Genomic DNA, 24,140 nt, shown 5'->3' with positions numbered 1-24,140 from the left:
TCCCTCCGCCCTCCCACCAGCGGGGGCAGCAGAGAGAATGACAACATTTTAAAAAAACATTAATATATCTCTGAATTTTCATCGATGGGAAAAATCCTCCAGTCCAGGCAGACGGAGGGGGGCTCTGAGCGAGGTGGCTAAAAATGACGGCCCTAGATGGCGGCATTCTCTCGGAAATCACAGCACAGCGAGCCAATAGCGGTCAAGATCTTATTTTTAGTAATATAGATTTGTGCGTTACTACATTAATGGACCTGTTATATTGCAACAAGTAAGTAAATCGTTATTCTGTTGCCAGTACATATGACAAATGAAATGCCTTGACTCTTGAGGAGTGACCATGAGGTTGTGTTTGCCCATTACCTTAATGGTCAAAGTGTTTAAGAAGGAACTGCAGATGCTGGAAAATCGAAGGTACACAAAAAGAAGAAGGGTTTTGGCCCGAAACGTTGCCTATTTCCTTCGCTCCATAGATGCTGCTGCACCCGCTGAGTTTCTCCAGCTTTTTTGTGTACCTTAATGGTCAATCCCACTCCATCTCTGACGTTCTGCATTTGGCCACTTGCACTATTCTGGCTTAACTCCTGAGTAAGTTCGAGGAACAGTATCTCATCTTTCACCCATGAATGGCATGTCCATCAGAATAACATTGAATTCAACATTTTCTGGTAATAAACCTTCCCAATTTGCATCAGTTTGAAGGTTTATCAATCTGGAATATTAACCGTGAATTTTCTCTGAAGATCAAAAGATTGCAGATGCTGAAAAACAGATTATACATCAACATATTTTTTCCTTTCAGATTTGTAGAATCTGTTTTGAGTCGAAGGAGGTAACTTGTCAGTATTTATTGACCTACTAAAGAAGTAACATCTGATTTTAAACGTCTGCCTTTTTGAAAGCAAAGGACACGTTCAGGTGGTATCTTGATATTTATAAAATATACTAAACAACACAAACACGGAATTGAGAGCACATTTGCTACAGTTATTGGCCAAATTGGGTTATTCTGGATCTCAACAGCTGAGAGATCAGTTGGAATTCCAATCCATTGAGGTAGGAAAGCTGCTTTGTACAAACACCTTTAGAAATGGTGAATCAGGCAAAGTGAAGTTATTGAGGAAAATAGTCTCCCCACCAGCGAGTACCCTGCCCAGTAACCAAATGTTCCTATCGTCATTATAGTGTGATTACAATGAGCAAGAATAGAAAGATCTTGACCTGGACTGTTCGAAGTATCTGAAAAGAAAACATCCCCTTTGGAATTATTGATGTTCCGCTTACACCAATCCATTCCATTACTTGTCACTACAAAAAGAACATTCTTGTATTCATGTCTAAAGTAAGTAATTGCTTTTTCTAAATATTTCTTATCAGCCACGACCCCTTTCCAAAGTTTTGTCATGATGTGTATATAATCGCCCCTTCGAACATGAACACCAACAAATGTCACATTCTTTCGCTCTCCCCCAATGCGTCTCAGATATGCTTCCATGATAAAGTCATGAAAGGTGAACTCATGGAGAATTTCTTCTCGTAAGTGATGATAGAAGGTCCAGGAGCAGGTATATCCCGTGAGCATTCGATAGTCCCCTGGAATATTATGATACCTGTCATCCATCCAGTCACGGAGCCTGTAATGGCTTCCAGGGTAATTTTTCAATCAAACTTTCATGAAGGGTTGGAAGGGTTATTTTAAAGAGAGGAGACAGATAATTGGCCATGGGAGGCAAAGAATAGGCCTGATGACTATTCAGCTTTGCCAAAGCATACAGTGTTGCATATTCCCCCATCTGGTTGCCAAGTCGTCCAATAGAATTAATTGTCCAAATTCCTTCTGTTGAAGTTTTCAAACTTGCAGAGACTTGCTCAATTTCCAGTTCATCTCCTGATTCATCTTCATGTTTCTCAGGATATGTGGGAACTTTCTTTTCATTCAAGAATGTATATATGAAGATAAAACATAATGTTACTGCAGCACCACTCAAAATTAATAAACACTATCTTCATCTTGTTTTGCCATGGACAAATCCCCTTCAGAAGATTCATTTCATCGCACTCTTCACATTATGATGTTATGATTCTCTTCTCAACTCTAGTCAGAGTTTCTGAAAACACAAAAAGCTCTATTACTAGAAAATCATTCATGAGTTTCAACAATTCTTCACAATTCATTAATGCATCTAAAGTGTCCAATTGTTCGCATTATAATAGCTACCATGACATCACTTCTAAAGTCCACCTGCTATCTATTCACAATTACTTACATATTTTTTTAAGTGGGCGGCGCGGCTCTTGTCAGCAGCGGCCTCTGCAGTCCGTCTGTCTTTTTATTGTTTTCTGTCTTGTTCTATGTAGTTTTTATTGTTTTTTTTGTCGGGGTATGTGTGTGGGGGTGGGGGAACTTTAAGGTCTTTCCCCTGCACGGGAGACCCGACCTTTTCTTTGTCGGGTCTCCGTTGTCGTTGGGGCTGCAACGTGGAGCGGCCTCCAACAGGAATGACCTGGGGCTCCAGTCGCGGAGCTGCGGATTTACTCACCATCACGGAGCTGGCCGAGTCCGGAGCGGGTGGAGCTGTGGTGGAGCGCTGCTGTGACCCGACACCCGGAGATTCGGAAGCTCCTACCGCAGGTCTGTGGACAGTAATATCGGGAGCCCGCGGGTCCCTGGTGGGAGACCGCTTTTCGGGGTTCCGCAACGGTGACTTCTCCCGCCCGAGTTGCGGGGTTGAAGATTACCTGGAGCGGGGCCTACATCACCGCCCCGCGCGGCTTGGAATGGCCGCGGGACTTTGTGAGCGCCCGCCGGGGCTCCAACACCAAGAGCCCGCCGGGGCTCCAACACCAAGACCCGGTGCGTGGCCTTGCATCACCCGGCGTGGCTTTAATGGCTGCGGGACATTTAACATCGCCCGCCGGGGGCTTTGACTCTGTCTTTGACTCTGACATGGGGGGGAGAGGGGAGTGCAGGGGAGAGATATGTTTAAGTTTTGCCTTCCATCACAGTGAGGAGGACTCACTGTGATGGATGTTTATGTGAATTGAATTGTGTTGGTGTGTGTCTTGGTTCTTTTTTTGTATGGCTGCAGAAACCAAATTTCGTTTGAACCTCATGTGAGGTTCAAATGACAAATAAAAGGTATTGTATTGTATTGTATTGTATTTCTGTGGTTGAAATAGTTTCCTTTCTTTAGTTTTGCCTTTAATCTATAGTTTTTTTAAAATATATTCTTCCTTCATATGCATTATAAAATAAATAACCACCATCTTCTTGTAGCTGCTGTATTCATGAATTTTGTTTGTGCCCTCAGTCCTTTCTTGAACTATTGGCTCCAAGACTCCATGAGATGAAATCCTCAACAATGACAAGTAGTGTATCTACCACTGGTTGGCGCTGTCAGCAATGGCAGCCTCACCAACGGTCTGTCTATTTGGTTATGTTTAGTATGTTTTAATAAGTAGGCGTTCTCTGGTTTGTTTTATGTAGGGGGTGGAGAGCATCGGGGGAAACCTTTTTCAATTTCTTACCTTGCCGGAGATGTGATTGTTTCCGGATCATATCTCCAGTCGCTCTCCGACCTAACATCGTGGAGCTGGCGGCCTTGCACGAGACTGACTTTGAGCCCCACCACGGGGCCGTGGACTTACCATCAGAGCCTGCGATCCCTTGCCTGGGATCGACGCTCCAACTGCAGCCTGCGGATTTCACCATCGAGGAGCTTGCAGTCTCGGGTGGAGACTGATGTTGGGAAGTTACAAAGTCGCAAAAGGTTCGACTAGCCCGGACCCGGGGTCTGATTGTCTGGCGCGCGGGAGCTGAGATCCCATCTATCTTTGGTTTAAACCAGCATCTGCAGTTCATTCCTACACGATCATATTAGGATAGGATAGGGATAGCCTTTTATTGTCATCCAGACCGAAGTCTGAACGAAATTTAAGCAGTCATACATACAATACAATACAATAAAAAAACAACAATAAACACATATTAACATCCACCTCAGTGAGTCCACCCAACATCTCCTCACTGTGATGGAGGCAAAAGTCTTAGGGCTTCAGTCTCTTCCCTCCTCTTCTCCTTCTGCGCTGAGGCGATACCCCCCGGGCGATGTTAAAACCTGTCCCGCGGCTCAAACACCGCGGCCCGGGGTAGTCGAAGCTGCCGCTCACCAGACCTGCTGACGCAGCCGCTGGCCCGCGGCCGAACCCCGGTCTCAGGCCACCGCCACCAGAACACAGTCCCAGCCCCCAGAGCATCGTTCCAGCCCCGGGCCGGATCGCCCTCACGTGAGTACTGCCACCGTCTCAGCCTCGCGCCAGGCCGCCGCTCCTCCCTCGCGCCAGGCCGCCCCGACTGGGCGCCGCTCCTCCCTCGGGCTGGGCCGCCCCGACCGGGCGCCGCTTCTCCCTCGGGCTGGGCCGCCCCCCGACTGGGCAGTTAATGAAAATAAAAAACATGTAGGTGCTGGAAATCTGAATACAAACAAAAAATGGTCTGAATACTCAAACAAGTCAGGCAGCATCTGAGGACAAGAGAAACAGAATTAATGTTTGGGTCTGAAGTCTTCTTGACAAAACTAGGAAAGGGAAATTAAAGTTTAGGTAATGTGGTGAGTGTAATGGATAGGGCAAAGGGAATACCAGAGATAGGATGAGAGCAGAGGTTACCTTGCGGATGATCTACAGGAGGTGTTCGGTTAAATGGGTTAATGGGGATCATTAGGATGTAGTAACATCAGTACAATACTGTAACATACAGGACATGCAAAGCATGTTACACCGTACCAATGGAGAGGGGAAAGCTGAACCAATATCACAGGTGGATGATTTACAGCAGAAACAGTCAAAGGGAGCAACCTATCCGATGATGGGGAATTTATAATGGAGGCTACGTTAGTTAGTTTAGTTTATTGTCACGTGTACCGAGGTGGAGTTAAAAGCTGTACATGCGGACAGAAAATGAGTCATTATTTCTCAATTTAAATTGAGCCTAGTTATAAATGCTAGAAGCTGCAGGGACAAGGATTAATCTGGCCATTAGTTGGAGAATGAAAGTTACATTTTGAAATTTTCTGACTTGAAAATAGCTTCACATCGTCCTTGTTAATCACTTCCGCTGAGAAAGTTTGCGACATTCCACAAACCAAGATTCGCTATAGGATCTTTGACACTAACCATTTTCTGTTTGACACGACCTCAGGTTAACACCATAGAAGCTGCTTGCGATAATCCTGCTTAAAACTCCTGAATTCTTGTCTTTATTCTTCATTGAGAACATTTCCTCAAAATGTTCCTTTAGTTATAGTCAATAATTAACATATTCAATTCAAGTTGGACCTGAATTGCTCACTTTAATTATGAACTAATTTCTAGTTAGTTTCACACACACAAGCACACAGTTATCCATTACCATTGCCTTAATGTACTCCTGCAGGCAAAAACCCATTGACAATGTAAACACCCCACTTCTCGCAGTACTCACTCAGTAACTATCTAAAATTTTGGGAGACATTTGATAAATACTCCCCATTTGCACTTATCCAATATACCTCCTTTTGTAACAAGCAGAACACAGAACATAGAACATGAATACAGGAACTAGCCTTACCGTTCACATTGTCTATGCCAAACACGATAAACTAATCTCCCTAAAACAAGTGGCAGAAACTTATCAGTCGCAAAGACCCTCCCTTTAGGCAAAATGTGTCACACAGGATGTGATTGCTCAGATGATATTGTGCGACCGGAAAGAGTGCAATGAAAAACTACAAGGATGATGCAAGTACTCAAGGTCTTGAGCTACAGTGAGAAATTGGGAAGGCTAGGACATTGTTTGTCAGAGCGAAGGAGGCAGTGGGTGATCTTGTATAAAATGAAGGGATTAGAGAGGTTGAATGTGTAGAGTCCTTTTCCTTGGATAAGGGAATCAAGGGGGCATAGGTTTACGGTGAGAGTGCACAGATGTAATAGGAACCTGAGGTGCAACTGTTTCACATGGAGGATGGCAGGTATATGGAACAAGCTGCTAAAGGAAGTAGTTGAGGCAGATACAATAACATGTGAGAGAGATGGTTGGTCAGAAGCACCTGCTCCTCGTGTGTTTAAACTAAAGATAGACACAAAAATCTGGAGCAGTTCAGGCAGCATCTCTGGAAAGAAGGAAGAGGTGCCATTATGGGTCGGAACCCTTCTTCAGACTCAGAGTCTCGGGGAAAGGGAAATGAGGGATAAAGACGACACATAGAACAAATGAATGAAATATATGCAAAAAGCAACTATGATCAAGTAGAAGGTACACAAAATTGCTGGGGAAACTCAGCGGGTGCAGCAGCATCTATGGAGCAAAGGAAATAGGCGACGTTTTGGGCCGAAACCCTTCCTCAGACTGATGGGGGGTGGGGGGGGGGGAGAAGGAAGGAAAAGGGGAGGAGGAGGAGGAGCCCGAGGGCGGGTGGATGGGAGGGTGGGAGGAGACAGCTAGAGGGTTAAGGAAGGGGAGGAGACAGCAAGGGCTAGCAAAATTGGGAGAATTCAATGTTAATGCCATCCGGATGCAAGGTCCCCAGACGGAATATGAGGTGCTGTTCCTCCAATTTCCGCTGTTGCTCACTCTGGCAATGGAGGAGACCCAGGACAGAGAGGTCGGATTGGGAATGGGAGGGGGAGTTGAAGTGCTGAGCCACCGGGAGTTCAGGTAGGTTATTGCGGACTGAGCGGAGGTGTTCGGCGAAACGATCGCCCAACCTACGCATAGTCTCCCCGATGTAAATCAGCTGACATCTAGAGCAGCGGATGCAGTAGATGAGGTTGGAGGAGATACAGGTGAACCTTTGTCGCACCTGGAACGACTGCTTGGGTCCTTGAATGGAGTCGAGGGGGGAGGTGAAGGGACAGGTGTTGCATTTCTTGCGGTTGATCAAGTAGAGGTGGATACCACAAAGGTTTATTTTTGGCTGTGGGGTAGATGACAACGGGTTATACATGCAGTGAAACTCAACAGGACGACAGTGAAACTAGAACGATGACTAGGGTGGAGGAGGGGCAGCAAGAGGGGGGATACAAATGTTACTTGAAGTTAGAGATATCAATATTCATACCGCTGGGTTTTAAGCTGCCAAGCGAAATATGAGGTGATGTTCCTCCAATTTGCGTTTGGCCTCATTCTGATAATGAAGAAGCGCCTGTCCCACTTGGAATTAAGGGATATGGGGAGAAAGCAGGAACAGGGTACTGATTTTGAATGATCAGCCATGATCATATTGAATGGCAATGCTGTTAGAAGGGCCAAATGGCCCTCTCCTACATCTCTTTTCTATATTTCTATGTTTCTATCTGCCCTTTTATTTCTCTTTTTTTGTCAGTTTATTGTCTGATTTACAATTACCAGAAGTAAGTACCTGGCATTCACAATGGTTATGTATAATTCCAGTGAACAGTTGGGTTTTGGGTCATGAGACAACGGACTAGCAACAGTCTTTGCCAACATTTGCAACCACTCATTTCAAAGGTCTATTGTCCCCAGTATCTACAAGGAAACTTCCATCATTCCAGACTCCAAGAAAAGTAAAATAGACACAAAGTGCTGGAGTAACTCAGCAGGTCAGGCAGCATCTCTGGAGAAGAAGGATAGGTGAAGTTTCGGGTCGGGACCCTTCTTCAGGCTGAAAGTAGGAGATGGGGGATGAGGAAGAGCTGGAGGTGAGAACAGGCCAGGAGATATCAGGGCTGGCAATAGATGACCTCAGGCAGGACAGTGCTGTGGTAAGCGCCTGTCCCACTTGGCGATTTTTTCGGCGACTGCCGGCATCATTGAAATTTGCAGCGTGATGCGGCGGTTACACGGCATGACGCGGCGTGATGACGTATGACGTGCAGTGTTTTTTTCAAGTGTCGCAACATTTTATTTGTTACCTCCGGATTTTGAAATGTTCAAAATCTTTTGGCAACACTGATATGACGCCAGCAGTCGCCGAAAAAAATCGCCAAGTGGGACAGGCCCTGCAGGCCAATTGTTGTCTAGGGAAGGTGTGATGTGAAGAGGTATGCATTGTGGTGAACTGTGGAGCAGATTAAACGATTAGGGTGGAGGAAGGGGGCAAAGTGGGAGGGGAGGGAAGTATTAGTAGAAGTTACTTAAAATTTGAGAATTCAATATTCGTATCTCTGGGTTGTAAGCTACCCAAGCAAAATATGAGGTGCTGTTCGGCCAGTTTGCACATGGTCTCACATGGCAATGGTGGAGGCCCAGGACAGACAACCTGCGGACTTTAACATTGTGGAGCTCGCGGTCTCTGCTTAGAGACCGACTTCGGGAACTCCAAGCCACAGGAGCTTTGACCGCCCCGACGTGGGAGAGTAGAAGGGGGGTAGAGAGCGAGGGGGGTAGAGGGAGAAGTAGAGTGGGAGTAGGGAGGGTAGAGAGGGAGAGGGCTAGGGAGAGAGAGGGAGGGGGAAGAGAGGGTGGTAGATAGGTAGGGGACATCTCCTTCCTCCACACCCCCCCCCAGCCCCTTCACCATCTCCCTCTACCACCCCACTCCCCACTCCCCACCCCATCTCCATCCTCCTCATTTCCCTCATCCTCCTCCCGCCGCTCCCAATCCCTGCCCCATGACCTACGCAGGTCGTAGAGCAGCGCCAGGGCATGGAACTCGGCCTGGTTCTCGTGCTCGGCCTGGCCCTGACCTGGTTCCAGCGGTGGCATTTTATTTGGCCCCGGGCTCGGCTCCCACTCCAGCTTGAGCACTAGGCTAGGCTCCAGCCAGGGCCCGTGGCTCCACCCTCACCACCAGGTGTCGGGAGCCACGCGAGTGCGCTGGAGTGCCCCTCCCTCCTGGAATGTCCCGTCCTGCCTTGCGAGTCCATTGTGACGTCACTCGGGTTTTTTTCCCCAAACGAGTGAATTTTCTGGGGTTTCTTAAACATTAAACGATTGAAGCATGCAGAAATATAGGTGGGAATGGGACAGGAAGATGTTGGGTCCCATGTTCAGTTGGGAGGGCTGGTCCCCCAACACAATATTCCACCTCTCCACCAATTCCAATATTGGCGGCCAGTGCGGGGGGGCTTTCTGGTGCACTAGCATGGGTGTTGTGGGCCGAAGCGACTGGTTTCCAGAGGGCTAGTCTGGACATTGTGGGCCAAATGGATTCTTGGGCTGGCAGCTCAGTCACACAGGCCTGGTGGGCTGGCAGCTCAGACACTCAGGCCTGATGGGCTGTCAGCTCAGTCACTCAGGCCTGGTGGGTTGGCAGCTCAGTCACTCAGGCGGGGTGGGCTGTCAGCTCAGTCACTCAGGCCTGGTGGGTTGGCAGCTCAGTCACTCAGGCGGGGTGGGCTGGCAGCTCAGTCACTCAGGCTGGTGGGCTGGCAGCTCAGAAACTGCCAGAAATTCTGCCAAAAATAGGTGAGAGACTCTGTGAGAGAGAAGGGATAGAGGGTGGAGAATCAATTTTAGACATTTTTCGTCTATTTCTGAAGATCACAGCCAGCAATGAAGGAGGACAGTCTATCCTGGCCTGGATCTCACAGGGAGTTAATGAAGGGAGGGAGAAAAATACTGGGAGATGTTTAATACTTGCAGGGGGAATACTTTCTGATGGGCTGAAGAGACTGCTCTTGGGCTAGCACAAATCTGAGTGAAATCTCAGTTCTGGACTTTTCCTGGCCTGGCACCTGCCCTTTGGGCCAAAATGCTCTTCCTGTGGTAATACGGGCATTTTGGGTAAAAGGGACTGATTTCTCAGTTAATAGGGGCCTTGTGGGCTGAAATGAGTGGTTTCAGGCAAGCCAAACAACTCATCTCATTTTCATTTCATTTTATTTCCATTGCCATTTCAATTTCAAGCACAGGGCAGGCCAAACAACTAATCTCATTTTCATTTCATTTCCATTGCCATTTCAGTTTCAAGCACAGGGCAGGCCAAAAAATTAATCCCATTTTCATTTCATTTCATTTCCATTGCCATTTCCGTTTCAAGCACAGGGCAGGCCAAGCAACTCATCTAATTTTCATTTCATTTCATTTCCATTGCCATTTCAGTTTCAAGCACAGGGCAGGCCAAACAACATCTCATTTTCATTAAGGGCTAATAAATCATTTATTGTACGTACATTGCAGACTCAGAGTTCAGTTGACTCTCAGCAGAATCTCAGTTGTGGCATCTCCATCGTGATCTTCCAGAGTGACTGACATGTCCAGGCATCTGGGGTTTTATAGTCCTCCCCCCCCCCCCCCCCACTCCGGGCAGGGGCGTTACCTTCATCATGGTGATTGACAGGCAAGAGGACCAATCAGCTGATCTCAGATTTTTTAAACACTCAAAACTTTTTTATTTTTCATCGATCGGAAAAATCCTCGGGGCTGCCTCAGTGGAGGAGGACTGTGAGTAAGATGGCCAAAAATCATAGCAATATAGGGTAGCAGTTTTTCTAAAATCAATATACAGCGCAGACAGAAAGTGGTCAAGATGAGACTTTTAGTTATGTAGATATATTAAAACGGAACAGTAAAATTCTTATTTTCAGCAGCAGAACAGGTATGAAAACAAAGTTTTCAATATATAATATAATAAACAGCCCCCAAAAATAAGAGGTTCATTAAATAAATAAAGCAATATAGTGCGAAAACAAAACCAAGCCCTAAGTCCCGTGTACAACCAAGGCAGTTCATAGTTCGGAATTCAGTGGAGTTTTGTAGTGCTCAATAGCCTGATGGTTAGCTGGAAGAAGCTGTTCCTGAACCTGGACATTAATGTTTTCAGACTCCTATATCTTTTTTACTGAGGGCAGGAGTGAAATGAGAGTGTGGCAAGCGGTGGCGAGGGTTCTTGATATGTGGAGGTGATGGAGGCAAAAATATTCACTTTGTATTTCTCTACTGAATATAGTTCAAGACGATAGTGTTTCATCCAGCTGTGCAATGTTGAAGTATTTGTGTTTTAATGATATATACAGTATATTCTGAAATATAGATTTATTTTTTAAATTAGAAGTAAGTACAATAATATGGTACCATAGGTACCTAGTATATATTGGCATGTTACAATTCATGTACAGCTTCTTATTATTTTTATTTTAGCAATAAAAAGGAGACAGAAAAAGAATAGAAAAGAAATAGAGAAGTGTGTGATATCAGAAAGTGAGAAAAGGAAAATGAGAAAAGACAGAAAATGAGGAGAAAAGAAGCAGTGTTAGAAAGCAGAAGAATAAAGGAGCGATAACTATTTGTTATTCTTGACCACCATTCACCCAGTTCTGAAGCGGATCTTTTCTACGTTTGTATTGCACCATATGCTTCTAAGAAGTCGACAAATGGAGACCAAATCCTTTGGAATTGGTCTACTTTGACTGTTAGGAGGATTCGCATTTCTTCAAGATGTAGAGTTCATGTTTGAAATCCACATTTAAGCGTTGGTATCGATGTATTTTTCCAAAATGTCAGTATAAGTTTTTTTGCCATTATTAAACCATAGTTAAGGAATGATTTTTGAAACGTATTCAATTTATTCTCGTCTTCCATTAATCCAAATATAATCAATTCAGTGTTAAAGGGCTTTCTCACGGTGCGACCTGACCCAAGACCTAACAAGAGTTTGACATCTGGGAACCTCCTGCGATAACAGCACGGCATTCGTGGACCACCGAGGACCTCCGTGGCGCTATCGTGTAACTTTGTAAGGTCGGGAGAAAATTCAAACATTTTTGAATTTCTCCAAGAGTGACTTGAGCACTTTTTGGTGAGCGTTGCAACATTGTATGAAGCAGATGCCAGTGCGATACCCATGCGATATCCGTAATGACTCTTGCGGGTACCGTGGGAACTCCTGCGAACGGTAAACCCGGAAGCTTGACAGAGGGGACATAAGGTGAGTAATAGGTATTAAAGGGGGCTTGGGGGGTGGAGGAAGGGAAGGGTGGGGGGGGGGGGGTGATGCTCTGGGTGATTACAATGCTCTCTGGGGTGCGGGAAGAAGGGTCTCGAAAAGCAACTCGCCGCTTTGCTCTTAAGACAAATTGCTTCGATTTGAATCTCCCCACAGTACAAGGAAGTAGAGGTAAGGTTGCGCCGTGTGTTGGAAGGAACTGCAGATGCTGCTTTAACCCGAAGATAGACACAAAAAAACTGGAGCACTTCATCGGGTCAAGCAGCATCTCTGGAGAGAATGAATAGGTGATGTTTCGGGTTGGGAGACCCTTCTTCAGACCCGAAACTCTCGAGCCGAAACGTCACCTATTCATTCTCTCCAGAGATGCTGCTTGACCCGATGAAGTGCTCCAGTTTTTTTGTGTCTATCTTCGGGTTAAAGCAGCATCTGCAGTTCCTTCCAACACACGGCGCAACCTTGCCTCTACTTCCTTGTACTGCGGGGAGATTCAAATCCAAGCAAATTGTCTTAAGAGCAAAGCGGCGAGTTGATTTTCGAGACCCTTCTTCCCGCACCCCAGAGACCATTGTAATCACCCCGAGCACCCCCCCCCACCCCCACCCCCCCCCACCCTTCCCTTCCTCCACACCCCAAGCCCCCTTTAATACCTATTACTCACCTTATGTCCCCACTGTCAAGCTTCCGGGTTTACCGTTCGCAGGAGTTCCCACGGTACCCGCAAGAGTCATTACGGATATCGCACGGGTATCGCACTGGCATCTGCTTCATACAATGTTGCAACGCTCACCAAAAAAGTGCTCAAGTCACTCTTGGAGAAATTCAAAAATGTTTGCATTTTCTCCCGACCTTACAAAGTTACACGATAGCGCCACGGAGGTCCTCGGTGGTCCACGAATGCCGTACTGTTATCGCAGGAGGTTCCCAGATGTTAAACTCTTGTTAAGTCTTGGGTCAGGTCGCACCGTGAGAACGGGCCATAAGGATCAAGTTTTATCTTAAGTAATTTTGTGAAAAGATTTTGCTCCAAAATTTGTGTAATTTTGCACAAGAAACAAAAGAGTGTGTTATAGTGGCATTCTGAGATAAACATTTATCACAAATGGGGGAAATATTTGGGTAGAATTTGTGCAATCTAGTTTTCGAATAATATAATCTGTGTAGAATTTTAAATTGAATTAAATGATGTCTTGCATTAATCGAACATTTATGTATATATATCAAGTGTTTTTCCCAAGTTTCTTTCGGAATTTTTATCAGTAATTCTCGTTCCCATTCTTCTCTAAGTGCCTCTGTCTGTGGTAATTCTATATTTAAGATACTATTGTATAAATATGATATTAATTTCCTTGATTCAGCCTTATTGTTCATTGCTTCTTCCAATGAGTCTAGAGTTAAGGTTTGGTATCCTTGTATATATTTTTTCAGGAAGTCAGGATCTGAAGATATTTAAAGTATTGGTTATTTTTCAGCTTGTAATTTGATTGTAATTGTTGAAATGACAGCAAGCTTCCCATTTCGTACATATCACCGATCCGTTTAATTCCCAATTTTTCCCATTGGTTATATGTTTTATCAGTGAAAGATGGTTTAAATGCTGGAATATTAACTAATGGGGTTAAAAGTGATACATTTCTTAATTTTAAAGTTAATTTTATTTGTTTTCAAATTCGTATTGTATTATGGATGATTGGGTTCTTCTTGTATATTGTGTGGTTCATTTTTATCGGGGAGAAGAGGCTCGCTCCTATATTAAAAGGAGAACAATCCTCTTTCTCCATTTTTATCCATTCTGACTGTTGGGCCGAACTGTCCAACCAATAGATTATATTTTTCATATGCACTGCCCAGTAGTAGTACAAAAAGTTCGGGAGTGAAAGTCCCCCAGCGTCTTTGGGTTTACACAAATGTTTTCTTTGGATTCTATGTGATTTATAGTCCCAAATGAAATTTGTAATATTAGAGTCTAGCTTTTTAAAGAAGTTTTTTGGTATGTATAATGGTATTGATTGGAATAGGTATAATATTTGTGGTAAAAAAAACATTTTTTATAGCGTTGATTCTGCCTATTAAGGACAACGGCAATGTTTTCCAGAATTGAATCTGCGCATTCAATTTAGTTGATTACGGCATGAAATTAGCATTAAATAATGATTTATATTTTCTAGTAATTTGGATACCCACGTATTTAAATTTTTCTATTGTGATTTTAAAGGGAAATTTTAATAAATGTGTCGATTCTTGAGGTTTTAATGTCATAATTTCACCTTTATTCCAGTTTATTCTATAACCTGAAAAAGATCCGAATTCCTCCATTAAGTATAATAAATTTGGTAAACTAGTTTGTGATTTTGTGATGTATAAAAGTGTATCGTCTACGTAAAGTGAGATTTTATTATTTGCATCTTTGGTATTATATCCCCCAATATTCGGATGAGTTCTTATACTTTCTGCTAAGGGCTCTATCACAAGGGCAATTAGCAAGGGTGATAGTGCACATCCTTGTCTATTGCTCCTTGATAGTTGGAATTTTGAAGATAACATATTATTGGTTAGTATTCTTGCCGTCGGTTTGTCATACAATAATTTTACCCATAGACTGAAATTCTCTCCCATGTTAAATTTTTGCAGTACTTTATACAAATAGTACCATTATACTTGATCAAATGCTTTCTCTGCGTCCAGAGAAACAATTGATACAGCTTCTTCTTCTATTTTGTGTGAATACATTATATTAAACAAGCGTCTTGCCATTTTTCAGCGAGTTTATTGTTTCCTCTATTTCTTCAAATGTAATCTGAGCTCCTCGTTCCTTCTGTTCCAAGGTGTCAAGTTTTGGAAGGTTACATTTATCTAAGAAGTTTGTAATTTTATTGTCATCTACTGTCATCTACTGTGGTTTTAGATGATTTACAAATTTTGATAAAATTGGGCAAATCTTTTGTTAATATCTTTAGGTAGTGTTAATAATTCATCGTTCTCTGATTTAATTTTAATAATTGTGTTTTCCTTTTCTCGCTTTTTTCAGTTGACGAGCCAACGTTTATGTGGTTTATCACTGAATTCAAAGTTTTCCTGTTTTGTAATTTGGAATAATCTTACCACTCTTGCCGATAAAATTCTGTTTAATTTAAATTTCAATAATGTTATCTTATTATGTTTATCTGTATTTGGGTCTATGGCATTGTCTAACTCTAATTGTCTGATTTCTTGTTCTAACTTCAATTGTTCTATATTATTTTATTTTTTTAGGAAGGTTTGATATGAAATTATAACACCTCTAATAAATGCTTTAAAAGTTTCCCATAATAAAGAGGTTGAAATACCTGGCGTATCGTTAATCTCAAAAAAAAATTTAATTTGTTGTTTTAAGTATGTGTAACCTTGTTGGTTATTTAGAATTTGGGGGTTAAACCTCCAGAAGGATTTTTTACCCGGCATGCCTTCAACTTTTACTATAAATGTTAGCGGGGAATGGTCGGAAATAATGCTGTTATGGTATTTGGAATTAATTGTATATGGAATTAATTTCGTGTATACTAAGAAATAGTCAATTCGTGAGTAAGTTTTATGTACCGCTGAATAAAATGAGTATTCCCTTCCAGTTGGGTTAGCAATTCTCCATACATCTGTTATATTAGTATTTTTTATATAAGTGTTTAAATGTTCGCTAGTCTTGGATTTTATGTTACATCTCCTTTGTTTTATAGATTTATCTAAATATGGATCTAAAACACAATTGAAATCCCCCCCTATTATTACATTTTGATAGTTAAACTCTGATATTATATCCAAAATTTTATTAAAGAATTGAGGGTTATCAAAATTAGGAGCATAAATATTTATCATAGTAAATTGGGTGGAATACATTTCTCCCAAAACTATAACATACCTTCCCTCTTTATCTGATATAGTATTCTTTAATTTGAATGGTATGCCTTTTCGGATGATAATAGCCGTACCTCTAGATTTAGAAGTAAATGAAGAGTAGAATGTTTGACCTATCCAATTTACCTTAAATCTTAGGTACACAAAAATGCTGGAGAAACTCAGCGGATGCAGCAGCATCTATGGATCGAAGGAAATAGGCGACGTTTCGGGCCGAACCCCTTCTTCAGACTGATGGGGGGTGGGGGGAGAAGGAAGGAAAAAGGGAGGAGGAGGAGCCCGAGGGCGGGGGGATGGGAGGAGACAGCTCGAGGGTTAAGGAAGGGGAGGAGACAGCAAGGGCTAGCAAAATTGGGAGAATTCAACGTTCATGCCATCCGGACGCAAGCAACCCAGGCGGAATATGAGGTGCTGTTCCTCCAATTTCCGGTGTTGCTCACTCTGGCAATGGAGGAGACCCAGGACAGAGAGGTCGGATTGGGAATGGGAAGGGGAGTTGAAGTGCTGAGCCACCGGGAGTTCAGGTAGGTTATTGCGGACTGAGCGGAGGTGTTCGGCGAAACGATTGCCCAACCTCCGCTTAGTCTCGCCGATGTAAATCAGCTGACATCTAGAGCAGTGGATGCAGTAGATGAGGTTGGAGGAGATACAGGTGAACCTTTGTCGCACCTGGAACGACTGCTTGGGTCCTTGAATGGAGTCAAGGGAGGAGGTGAAGGGACAGGTGTTGCATTTCTTGCGGTTGCAACGGAAAGTGCCCGGGGAGGGGGTGGTACGGGAGGGAAGGGAAGAATTGACAAGGGAGTTGTGGAGGGAGCGGTCTTTGCGGAAGGCAGACATGGGGGGAGATGGGAAGATGTGGCGAGTGGTGAGGTCACGTTGGAGGTGGCGGAAATGGTGGAGGATTATGTGTTGTATTTGCCGGCTGGTGGGGTGAAAGGTGAGGACTAGGGGGTCTCTGCCCTTGTTGCGAGTGCGGGGATGGGGAGAGAGAGCAGTGTTGCGGGGTATGGATGAGACCCTGGTGCGAGCCTCATCTATGGTGGCGGAGGGGAATCCCCGTTCCCTGAAGAACGAGGACATTTCCGAATGGAACAGCACCTCCTCCATTGCCAGAATGAGCAACACCGGAAATTGGAGGAACAGCACCTCATATTCCGCCTGGGTTGCTTGCGTCCAGATGGCATGGATGTTGAATTCTCCCAATTTTGCTAGCCCTTGCTGTCTCCTCCCCTTCCATAATCCTCGAGCTGTCTCCTCCCATCCCCCCGCCCTCGGGCACCTCTTCCTCCCTTTTTCCTTCCTTCTCCCCCCCCCACCCCCCATCAGTCTGAAGAAGGGTTTCGGCCCGAAACGTCGCCTATTTCCTTCGCTCCATAGATGCTGCTGCACCCGCTGAGATTCTCCAGCATTTTTGTGTACCTTCGATCTTCCAGCATCTGCAGTTTCTTCTTGAATACCTTAAATCTTATCTGTGTTTGTTGTTTCATATGTGTTTCCTGCAAAAAAAATTATGTCAGCGTTGAATGATTTTAATTGCGCAAGGATTTTGCCCATTTTAATTGGTTCATTAGCACCCCTTATGTTCCAACTACAGAACGTGAATCCTCCATTCTTTGTATGTCTGTCGTCTTGCATTTTGAATCGATTTGATATATTTAAGTCATATGGTGCAGACAAATACCTCAGAACTTTGGGCATTAGGTGGTCGTCCCGAACATTTGCGTTTATTTGGCATCTCCTTTCTAAAGCACACCTTAAAAAAAATAAGAGAGTGTGTTGTGATAAATATAAAAAAGTAACAATCGTGGTGATAAAAAAAAAAGAAGTGATTTTAAGGTATCTAAGAGGAGATACCTTAAGAGAGAGGGGCCACCTACAAGTGGCAAGAACTTGATAGACTTCCGTTGATGTTAATCTACATTCGGCTCCACCCCCATGACCAAGTGTCCTAAAAGGCTGACGGGCCGTTTAATATTTATGGGATTTATTCAACCAGAGCAAGAAAGGAGAAAGAGAAAGGCATTTAGTTCTAAATATCTTAGTTCTAGATATATATATGCCTTTCCAAATAATCTAGCAATAGGTATATACTAAGATTTACCATATATAAATTATATGCCCATGTATACGCTCGGCGTTGTTACATTGTTTCCCCCATTTAAAACCCAGTCTTATATCTTAGGCAAAAGCAGGTTCTGAGGGGTTAAACATAGCATCATGTATATGACTCTCCTCCCCCCTCGATCACCCACGGTTATGTTAGTATTATTATTAACATTTTAGTTAATTACTATGTATTTGTATACATAGAAACATAGAAACATAGAAATTAGGTGCAGGAGTAGGCCATTCGGCCCTTCGAGCCTGCACCGCCATTCAATATGATCATGGCTGATCATCCAACTCAGTATCCCGTACCTGCCTTCTCTCCATACCCATTATTTTTACATCATTATTATCTTTAAGCTTAATTAAAGTTTATTAATTGAAGTTAACTAAAGTTAATTAGCGTCATGAGCTAAGCATCTTGTGGGTTAGTCATTCTTAGAATTACGTTAGATGTAAATTAGTATTATTGAGATTGTTAAGTTAATTGATTATTTACTATTAAAATATGATAATGTAAGGCTTTCTTAAATCAAAAGATTTTTATATTTTCCAGTCCATTAATATTTATTCCATGTTCCCAGACCGATTTTGTATCTGTAATCTTCAGCTTCATTTTGTTTATCTTTGAGTCCTCCTTTCAAGGTGAAAGCTGTACTGTGCGCTCGAAAACACATTCCAGGGAGATAACATGTCTGGCCAGTGTCTGTAAAGGGATTCCGCCATCTTAATAAATGCAATTTATTTTGTTAAAAATTCTTATCTTCGTCGGTGTTCGATTCTAGATTTAACTTTGTTCCTTTACGATGTCTTGTGCATATTTAAATGCTTGTTCTGGGTCCGTAAAAGCACGTTCAGCAGAGTTATAGGTGATCCTCATTTTTGCAGCATACATTATTCCATATCGTACACTGGGGAGACCTTTCAGAATATGTCTTGTCTTTGAGAACAATTCCCTTTTTTTTCACAATTTCAGGCGGATAATCGCGAAAAAATCTGAGATTATCTCCTTCATATATCAGATCCGATCCGTAGGGAATCTTTTTCATTATGTCTTCTAATGCAGAATTGTCAAGAAATTTCACTATTATCTGTCTTGGGGGAGCACCTCGTCTGTTTTGTGAACGTTGCACCCGATGAGCCACGTCTATTCTCAGGTTTTCCGGCAGTTTAAAAACTTGTTTAAGTAGGAGGGTAACGAATTCCCGTGTTTGAACTCCGATCTCTCGTCCCTCCTTCACTCCAACAATTCTCAAATTCTGCCTTCTCGATCTCGCTTCCAAAGCCAGACATTTATCAGTCATTTTTGCCAGCTGCCCCCCTGCAAATTTCTGTGCTTCTCTCAAATTCTGTATCTCCTCAGCCATTTCATTCATTATATAGAAATCCGAAATGAAATATAGATTTATTATGACATATAATACATATGTTACATATCAGGGTTTGATGTCCTTCACTTGATTATGTGAATAATCATTGATTGAACTTACTATAGATGAACAGTAGAAAGCATACTATCAGGTTGTATCCCAGCTTGGTTTGGGAATAGCTCTGCCCAAGACCACAAGTCCATTACACAGACCGGACTCCCTATCATCGACTCCCTATCATCGACTCCCATCTATACTTCATGCTCCCTGTTTGATGTCGATCACAGAAACCAGGCTGTTTGATAAGAGATTTCCAATTAAAAATTAAAAAATATATATTTTACTGAACAAATTAATAATAATATATATTAATACTATTTGTAAACATGATTTTAATAATCAATGTTTATACATTTATAATTACATATTTATAATTTTTATATGTTTTAATGTAATTAAACATTAATTAAAATCAATGTAAAGAGTGTTAGTATCATCATCAATGCTGACTGCTGGTGACATTTGTGGACATTTCTCTTCAACTGGGAGTTTGTCAGCAATGGAATTAAACAGGGTATGCAATCTTGATGTGACCAGGAATTAAATGTAGAGAATGATGAGAGAATAGATTAAGTTAGTAACAGAGGTACGAATTAGTGATAACGCATTGATCAAATGGGTATTGCGTTGTTAATTCAGGCGGGATTCTTTGGTGCAAAGATAATGACAGTAGGGTCCAGTCTATTTTTGGGGTCATATTTCATTGAGTGATGCCAGTTGGCAGTGTATGTTGTGCTAATCACAAAGAGATATTTGAATCTGCTGCTGAGGCCTCTGGCATGTAATGATAGCTTCAACTTTTGGCCAAGGAAAGCTGAGAAGCAAAACCCTGGAGCGGCAGGAGGATATACGAGAGCCAGTAACAAGGAGTTTTGTTTTGCACTGGCTCATTAAATACTTTGGTAGACACAAATGATGAGATTGAAAAACTGACATGAGATTTTCCCAAGGATCTTCAGCTGTGTCGAAATGATAATTGTTAAGCCGGAACTATAAATAGTAAGATTAAACGAGAATTTACCAGTTTGAAGTTTGATATTTATTTTATGAGGAGTAACGTTGAGGGATTACGTGAAGACCCCGCCAGCACGCATGCATGCCAATCTTCAAAGCAGCAGTGTGAAATCACAGATAACACTTAGTTGAACTAAACATAGTAAGATAAGAGAACTAGAATACCAGTTGACCTTTATGATAGAGGGTTGGGCGTGGAGGGCACGTAATCCCTCAATGTTACTCCTCATAAAATAAAGATCAAACTTCAAACTGGTAAGTTCTCATTTAATGTTACTATTTTACTTCGGAGTCACGTGAGTGATTACGTGAAGATTTAAAAGCTCTGTGATTTCATGCCCTGGAAACGAGTCCATGCATCACACACTGCATCAGTAACCAATGATGAGTGAACCTTAATAATGTATTCAGACATGACATAGATATAGACTTGTTGATGCTAATAATGAACAAATAATGATAATAGTAACCTCCCTCAACCGGGAGGAACTATGAACAGAACCTAACATAGAGTTGGCAAATACCCCCGATCTGGCAATGGGTTAGTACTAAATGTTTGGAAAGATCGCTAGTTTGACCATCCTGCAGCCATTAGGATGTGGTCCCGTTAACTTCCATAACCCTGCTGCTGAGGTTGTTGCAGCCTTGGTGGAGTGAGACTTGAAATGTCAGTGTTTACTCCTGTATAAGCCAGACCCGTATAACCACCTGGAGATGGTCTGTAGTGATACCTTCTTATGAGGCTATATGTAACTAAAAACATTGCTAGTTCAGAGTCTCTAAGGCTCTTAGTGACCTAACATTCTGGTGTAGATGTGTGTCCATACACAATCGAAGGTCCATGGGATATGTGAACAAATCTAGTTTGAGACCTGGTGCCCCTGGTCTATTCTGCTTGACTAAGTCATAAACATAAGTGTTATTCAGCCTGCAGATATAATCATCCTGTCCAGTCACCGTTTATGCAATGACTGGACCCGTTGCGCTGCACTCAGCGCTATGAGCATAACCACTTGTAAGTGAGTTTGACCAAGGACAGGGATGTAGCTGGAGCCCACCGGCGAAGCGACGTAGCACATTATTAACACCCCATATCTCTGCGTCCCTAGGCCTGGGAGGTTTCGAGTTGAAGATATCCTTCATAATCTAGATCTCAGAGGGTGAGACCCGACAGAGTGGATTCTGCTCCCCCCAGCCAATATGATGAGAAGGCACTTTAGGCATAGTAGATGGCACTTTTAATGATTGTCAAGCCCTCATATGAGCCTGATCGTCAAGACGTCAGTCATCCGTGCCAAATTATATGTAATATAAGCATAAAACAAATACCTCCCATCTTCTTATGAGGAAATACTGTTATTTTGGTGCTATCCCTGCGATCTGCAGTGAGCACGTTCATGGTTGGTTTAACAACCCGAGCCGCAGGAACGGTCTTCTCAGAGTCTGTAAGTCAATGAATTGATTATATCATGCTGAGGATGCTTTCCCGCGTCACGGCTAAACCAGCAAATTTTGTGTCTAGAAATGGCTGTCTAAGCCAGGCAGGCACTATGAAAATGCCTGAGGCGGTAACTTGCTGAATTTTTGCAAGACCCATCTGATGAGGCAAAAAAAAAATGGAGGAAGACATAAAAGAACATTCCACCCCAGTGTAGCGAGAATGTATCCATCGCTACTGATATGCCACATATTTTTTGCAACTGGTGATTGAGCCTGGATGCAAGCATCTTGATCTTTTAGTGTTCACAATGTAATTAAATACTTTGTGATCCATCACCCATACTGTGTACCCAAATGAGGTTAGGTAAACTATCACTGGATACTTTGACTTGATCGCACCCATGTGATTAACATTAACCACCACCGAAGTGTATCAACTTGGACTAGAGCATGCAGATTTTGGGCTTATTTCTTTGCATGCTGTATAGTGCTGATTGTGCAAAGGCCAAATAGCACAGCTGAAAGCCAATATACTGTCATTATACTTGATGAACAGAAGGCTGCTTGATAATAACAAGGTTGTTACAGGCTTCAATTAATTCCATCTCTTGCCTCAGGGCGGAGTCCCAGACAAATTATTAGAGTTAAAGGTAAATCCCAATAATCAATAATTTCAGTTGGTATCAACTTAAATTTAACTGGACGGATGAGGACCCCAATTTCTCAAATAAGTTTTTGTGGCTGATACAGCTAATTTAGCAAAATACAGCGTTTAAAATATCATGGCTAGCCCATTTTGCAATGTTTTTTAACTGTATCATTGCCCCATCCAGCTAATTTTCAGATATCTCCGGTGCCCTGTGAATGAAAACTGACCCCATGGAAGTTAAATGGTCACGAAGTTTCCTTTTCAAAAATGTCTATACTGCACATGCGAGTTGAGCTTGTTGACAATGAACAGGCCACATCTGCCATAATAGCGAGCCTGCCTTGAGAGGCAACTCCAGCCATATTTTCGAGACTGTCTCGCTTGTATACTGTGCAGTATAAATTAATCTCATCCGTACAAAAACAAAGTGTAAATATTACCTACTTGTAAATGGTCCACAACCCCATATTTCGGAAAAGTACCAGACCCACCTTTCTTCATGGTTATCGGTGGTTTTATGGTAAACCCAAAGGCCCCCGATGCGGGTTCTATTTCCGTCCTTGATTGGAGAGTGGGGCTGCTGGTGTATGTGGACCCCATATTTTCCTGAGGACCGGTTTTGGGCCTTGGCCTAAAAGTCCTGCGCCCACTTTCAAGCTGCCACTAGCTTCAGTGAACCGCTTCCTGCCAATGGATGCGTGGGGTGTTTTGTCGTCGACACTTTGACCAGTCCGACAGCTTTGTTTCCTCATCTCAGTGTTTGGACAGTTTTCCCGTGAAGAGAACATTTTCATCTCCTGGGTTTTCATACCACCTCCAATCTCACCCCAGATGGTGCTGTTCCCAGCCGGCACCTGTTCCCCAGACATACTTCCGAGTTCAGAGTCAGTTACCAACTGACCCCTCACACTCACCTTCACAGAGAGGGAGTTTTGTAGGCAGCCCTGAAAAAGGTGCTGCCGCAGGCCCTCGAGGAGACCTGCGCTGATATGGCTCCTCCATTGGCCATATCAGAATGGGTAAAAACATCCAAGGACGTACCCATGTCGGAGGGGAACCCTCCTGGCCTGACTTCAGTCTAGGCCTTTCAGACTCCTGTTTTAGCTCTTACCTTCCTCGGGCAGCCGGAGTCTGAAGTCGCCGCCGGCTACCCGCACTTCTGCGGTTCGTAGCCGTGTCTTCCACATGGTCCCCGTAGCTGAGGCTTCCTCCAAGCACGGTTCTACCCGCGGTCTTCCACACCGTCCCTGTAGCTGAGATTTCCCACAAGCCGGGTTTACCCGCAGTCTTCCACACGGTCCCCGTAGCTGAGGTTTCCCCCCAAACACGGTTCTACCTGGGGTCTTGCACACAGTCCCCGTAGCTGAGGTTTCCTCCAAGCCGGGTTTACCCGCGGTCTAACCATGGTCCCCGAAGCTGGGTTACCCGCGGTCATCCCACGGGAACGGGAAATTGAGCTGGACTCTACAAGTTTGAAAACTTCAACCAAGGGAATTTGGACAATTAAGTCTATTGGACCACTTGGCAACCAGATAGGGGAATTTGCAACACTGAATGCTTTTGAAACATAGAAACATAGAAAATAGGTGCAGGAGGAGTCCATTCGGCCCTTCGAGCCAGCACCACCATTCATTGCGATCATGGCTGATCGTCCCCAATCAATAACCCGTGCCTGCCTTCTCCCCATATCCCTTGATTTCACTAATCCCTAGAGCTCTATCTAAC

The 24,140-nt window shown here is 43.3% G+C and overlaps 1 pseudogene; it reads right to left on the bottom strand.

Moving 5' to 3' along the window:
• Positions 1-237: 237 nt before the first annotated feature.
• On the bottom strand, positions 238-23,284 carry LOC116981741 (annotated as a pseudogene).
• Positions 23,285-24,140: the final 856 nt, after the last annotated feature.

Source organism: Amblyraja radiata, chromosome 16 (genome assembly GCF_010909765.2).
Source record: "Amblyraja radiata isolate CabotCenter1 chromosome 16, sAmbRad1.1.pri, whole genome shotgun sequence".
Lineage (NCBI taxonomy): Eukaryota > Metazoa > Chordata > Chondrichthyes > Rajiformes > Rajidae > Amblyraja > Amblyraja radiata.
This window is presented reverse-complemented; position numbering and strand designations above follow the sequence as displayed.